Source organism: Rhipicephalus sanguineus, chromosome 9 (genome assembly GCF_013339695.2).
Source record: "Rhipicephalus sanguineus isolate Rsan-2018 chromosome 9, BIME_Rsan_1.4, whole genome shotgun sequence".
NCBI lineage: Eukaryota > Metazoa > Arthropoda > Arachnida > Ixodida > Ixodidae > Rhipicephalus > Rhipicephalus sanguineus.
The window spans coordinates 69,716,809-69,722,491 of NC_051184.2; the positions used below are offsets into that span (position 1 = coordinate 69,716,809).

The following is a 5,683-nucleotide window of genomic DNA, read 5'->3' on the forward strand; positions in this document are numbered from 1 at the left end:
ACAATGCTTCGTTACCACGTTTATCGATTATGCACGTTGGTTACGTGATTCAATATCAAGTGTACCTTCCAAGACGATCTAGGTCCTAGTCTCGTGACTGACGGCGAGTGCGGACGTACAGCAGCCTTTTGACAAGACTGTCGCCGAGTGTACGGTACATTGTGGACTGTAAAGCTGAAGAGTGCGCAGTGGATGCCTGATTTGGTAAGTTCTAGAATATTTCTGAATTACACAGCTAGGTTACTTCATTACATGACGTCTTTTACGCAGGAACCGAGTGTGATCGTCTGGGCGGTGTGTTCACTCTGCGGGGATGATGGCCAGAGGAAGGATGATAGACAGGTATGTTTTACGCTATGCTCAATGCTTTCTGTGCACTTTATACGGTCGTATGAAGCATTCACCATGTGTGCTCACTACCTACAACTGCAACGGGTGGATGAAGGCGCGTTGCTTTGCGCGATACTCCGCTTCTGTAACGCAAGCGTTTCGTGTAATGGCGCTCTTCTTCCTTGGCTGTTCGATTATTCCAAAAATGCCTGTCGCTCGGCCCGCCCGCTTCCCGCTTGCTGGAGTGCGAGGGTAGAGGGGGCATACAAAAGCGCCGCTGCCGCTTCTCTCCGGGAGCTGGATGACCTTGGGGACGCCTGCGCGATGTGTGTCGCAGGGAGGGTCACACTCGCGTTGTCCTTTTGGGCGCAGGGGACCGGAGTGGGGGAGGTGAGGAAGGAGGGGAGGACTGCAGTGCTTGAGAGCATGGCCAGCATGGCCCTTTCTCGTAGACGGGAGGCGGCCGCGACCGAGGAGAGAAAGTGGCCCGTTCTTGGATTCCGCCGCTCAGAAGCGATCGTAAACCTAAATAAGAATCATTTGCAAGTTTTTTTGTAGCCCAGTTGTGATTCCGTAAGTAAACTTCTTAGCGTCGTCGAAAGTTATTGAAATCGACTACAGCTGTATACTGCACGAGATCATCGCCTGAAGCTACTTGTACGATGGCTTATCACTTCGGAAATAAAACTGCTTTAAACATAACGTTCATCGCCTAGCCTTCTCATGATGCAGGTACAAATGAAGTAACTCTTCAGGAAACTCAGTAATAATTGGCATGTAGTACGCGGGGAGGAAGATATCAAAACACGCTGCGGCTGCACATGCGCGCGCGGTGCTCTGCAGTGGCGTGTGTTTGTGGCTTTCTCCGCGACTACTGCACCGCGCTTGTTTTTGTTAGAAGTTAGTTGCACTATGGTTAGGATTTTAATCTGACTGTGCAAGGTCGTTGCTACGAGAAACGAACTTGCGTTGGGTGAAACCACTTGAAGATAATACAAGTCAGTGAATTACGTTATATTCTGGTACTAACACCATGTGTACATTAATTCGAAGTAGCACAAGATGTTTATAATTATCAATTCAAGACAAATATGCCAGTTAGTTGCGTTTGGCAAGGTGCCTTTTGTTGCAATATTTGTGTTTGAGAAAAATGATGTGAAATATTTTTCCCGTCGTTATATTGTTTCCTGAAGCATACTGGTTTATATTAACAGAAGTTGTTGTAATGGTTAAGCAGCACTGTTCCAAGAGCTTTTTATCCACTGTGCTGAGGTGGCAACAGCACACCTCAATTATGTGCTTATCTAAAGTTCATGTTTCTTTTGTGAGCTTTTCTTAAGGGAGCATGAAACTGAAAAAGCGCTCTTATTTGCAGGTTGTGCGACTAAGACGTAGCATTCATTGTGAGAGTGCTACTTTAATTTTATGAAGTAATTATTAGGGGAAACAAATCTAAATTCTCATATGTAACTATGTGTCCAGAAGTTGAGAGAAGGCTGGCAAAAGTGGTTAACGGTTTTTTTTTATGGCTTGCAGCACTACAAATTCAAACCGATATTCCAGGCATTGATTGGCTTTAACACGACTAGAATTACTTTCCTAAACGGCTCAAATTCATCATATAATACAATATGTAAAGCTCGGCATTATGGAGTGTGCACATGGGCCACACATACTCTTATTTTATCAATTTATGCATTTTATATTGTGTAGCAGAGCTGATGTAATTTTCGTCATTTAAATGACCTATATGGTAATCTGCGTTCTCCAACCACATAGCGTTTACTAAGTACATAACTTTCTGAAAGTTCGGCTTGCAATGGCACCATTACAGTTGTCTGCCATGAGCCGTTGCTCAGCTTATACCTGTTCTTATAGCGCAATCTGAGTCCATCATTCAAGGCCCTTGTTGGTATATAAACATAGACTTGCCTGAATACATTGTATGTATTGTGTGTGAGCTGTAAGGTCTGTGTGGTGCGCCAACTCATGAATGTTTTCTGGTATCCTTTACATATGTACCCGGTGATCTCACCTGTTCGTGGAACTGAAGCAGACGACAGCTTGCAGAAGAAGATGGGAGCGTTCTACCTGTGAGCCTGGTCGAGTTTATATTTTATGGTAGGCATTTGTTTCAATCTTTACAAAAAGCTTGGACATGTTGCGCCTGCTCATGAACCTATTGCACCTTTTTTGAGGGAATTCTAAGATCAAAGAAACAAGACCCTAGACGTAACTCCATTAATGTATACTTGATGCTGGACTTGACCTTCTGTGTTGTTTTCCTGTTTTCTAACAGGATTTGCTGAAAGTTTCGATTGGAAATGCGATATAAGATGCAATTTTGACTAACTCTAACTTCACAAAAGTGTTTTTGTCAACTACCTGCACGGGGCCTTGGCAGTACATCTAAGTGTTCTAAGGTGCACGATGTGTTGGATAAAGTTTTCTTTGCAACTCTTATATATTTACTGCGATCTTTCGTGCAGGATACACATGCATGGATACACATACATGGATTCCCTACAAGGACCCTGCGCATCAAAAGCAATCTGTCATCAATGTTAAGTAGACAGATTAAACGAAACGAAGATATGACAGGTGTACACCATATTTTTTTTTCATTTAACCTCTGCATGTTTCCCAGTCAATAAATGTTTTTATCCATTTTCTTTTGTTGAGAAATGTCTTTGTACAGCACAAGTGTTGTAGAAGGTGCATACATGCACTTTTTGTATGATGCTTGGCTGCATGTGTATCAACCAGCAAACACATTGTCAGGCACAACTAATATGTGATTCCGTACTATCATCCGGACATATCATAAATCTTATCATGCACTGTAATAGTTCTGTTTCAGGAATGTTATGAATGTCATTGGCCACGAAGCACAAGCTTGGCCGAGGGTCATCGCAAACAGGATGTTTCATACTCACAAGAAAGTCACTCATAAGGACACATTAGAATGACGGTGGCCAATATGTTTTTTGAATGACATTATGAGTACATTAAAACAATTCTGAAGAAATACATTAGAGAATCAAATTAGTGTTGATGTCAAAGGTCGTTTCATGCTCACTAGACTATCACATGTTAATACGCATCGGACTATCACATGTTAATCCGCATCAGACTATCACATGTTAATACGCATCAGAATAATTGGCCAATATGTTTTTGAATGGCATTTCAAATACATTACAAAATTCTAAAGGGACACATTAGAGCGTCAAATGACTGAAATGTCAGAAGTCATTAGACTTTCTTTTTGAACTCGTCTCACATTTTCATAAGGGTTTACTTCTCGTGTCCATGTTGGTGTCTTGCATATTTTTTTGAATATGTCCAAGAGCAGTCTAAGTTCTATAGTAGGTACCTCTGACATCAGTTAGTCTTGAACGCGTTTGTAGGAGTAACAAGGAAGACTTGGAAGCGTGTGAAAGCAAAGTATATACATTCGCCGAGCACAAGACACTTTTCGCTTGCTTCATAAGTAGACATCGAACGGTAAGTGGGTGAACAAAGCGAACGCGATTTCGCTGAATGGAACTAATGGTGACTCGCGGCGCGTGGATGAAGGTCAGATCAGTACGCTCATCTACTTCCTACGCAGAAACGTACACTTACGCACTCCGTCTCTCTAACGCAGGGGGAGTCATCGAAAGTGGTGAAGATGTTGTCTGTCTTGCAAACAAACTACATTGTAGCCTACAGCTAGAATGGCAGTGTTTCATTTGGCATTGTGTATGGTTGACCGCTTAAAAGTGTTTATTTTGATGTTGAATGAAAGGCATCCTTCGGTTTTCATTCTCGACTCCGCGATGTTCGAGATGAAGCGTGTTTGTGTAATTCTGTGGGCTCATTCAATTTCCTGTCGTTCATATACTACCCTGCCTCGAAGTTAAACACCTTTAAGAAGAATGCAAGATGAACGCACACGGAGCAACAGCATATTCACCTCAAAGGTAGCCATGGAGAAATGTCCCATCAAGAAACAGCTCAGTCGTCGTTACTGAAAAAAACCTCGTTATGCATATAATGAGCGCCTCCTACTATTTCTGTAATAATAAAACTAAAGCAATCAACGTGATGGCACGCGGTAATACAAGATGCGTGTTTTTTTTTACTTATTCCCAACGGTTCATACATTGCTTAACGTGCTTAACAGTCACACCTTGTTCTAACCATTTTCAGTATTCCCACAGTGGAAATTATTCACGTTGTGCGAAGGTGGCGCACGTAGTGGAGTAATTTAATGCATGTTCGCCCATAATATTGCCGTTAGTCGTAAACAGGGTAGTTTTCAAAGCTTCGTTTTCTTCTAGGAAACATGTACTGTTATAATATCCGTTACAAAGAGTTAACGTGGGAGAAATAGAAAGAAGCAAACAAAAAACACATGTAAAACTATGGCAGGTACTTTGGGATGGGTCTCGCTTGCAGAGAGTAGGTGAGAGTTTGCTAAGCATAATTTTGTCACGCATAAGTCGACTTTTTTTTAATGCCAAAATCCTACTCTTAGGCATTGCCGTCGCTGCTAGAAGCATGTGCCTAGGTACAATTTACTTTTTGTATTTTTCGTAAATTGTACCTGTACACATGCTTCTGGTAGCGACGGCGATAAACTGCAAATGACGTCACCCACTGCAGCTGTGCATGCGGCTGCACTGTCCGAAGAAACGAGATGAATACTTATAGTAAAAAATGCATTTACCGGCTGAACGGCTGAATATTTTCCGCACTATACAAATGAGTTACCGTTTATCTCGCTAACATGGCTGAAAGAACGCGATTACGCGAGTACAGTTCTTACTTTGAACCATCGCGATTTCATTGTTATGCAAACTGGAAAGCCGGGTACAAAAAGTGCATGAGCTCATGCTGCGGTGCACGCAAAATGCTGTGAGATATAGTATCAGTTATCTTTATTAAACACGTATTGCAAGTAATGCGAACTGCGTAATTATCAAGAACTGAATCGTATGTTTACTGTTTACTGTTTCACAGAACACAGCATACTGCGCATTTGAAAATCACAAGATATTGGTGACCTAAATGTAAACATTTCGACAAAAATCTCTCTGGCTGGGTGGAGGATATAGGAGGTTGAAATGGCTCCAGCCAAATTTGTAGAGAGCCCGACGTTTCGAGGCCGATTCGGTCCCTCCTCAGGGGGTGACTAGGTTGGTCATGGAAGCATCTCCCCGTCTTGTTTCACCACGGCTCCGGATTTCCCTTTCCCTCACGTTTCGGAGGCCGTGAACGTATACTGAGGGACCGGTTCTAATTTGTCGGTGTGTTCTGAATGTGCGAAGACTCGAGCAAGAGCCTCCTTCCCAGATTCCTCTCCGTT

General features: G+C 42.6%; 1 long non-coding RNA gene across 1 annotated transcript; it reads left to right on the plus strand.

The window, feature by feature from the left end:
* Positions 1 to 207: 207 nt before the first annotated feature.
* On the plus strand, positions 208 to 2,953 carry LOC125759752 (uncharacterized). The gene is made up of 3 exons (XR_007417387.1): positions 208 to 342; positions 2,387 to 2,451; positions 2,820 to 2,953. It is a non-coding gene; the product is annotated as an uncharacterized LOC125759752 (long non-coding RNA).
* Positions 2,954 to 5,683: the final 2,730 nt, after the last annotated feature.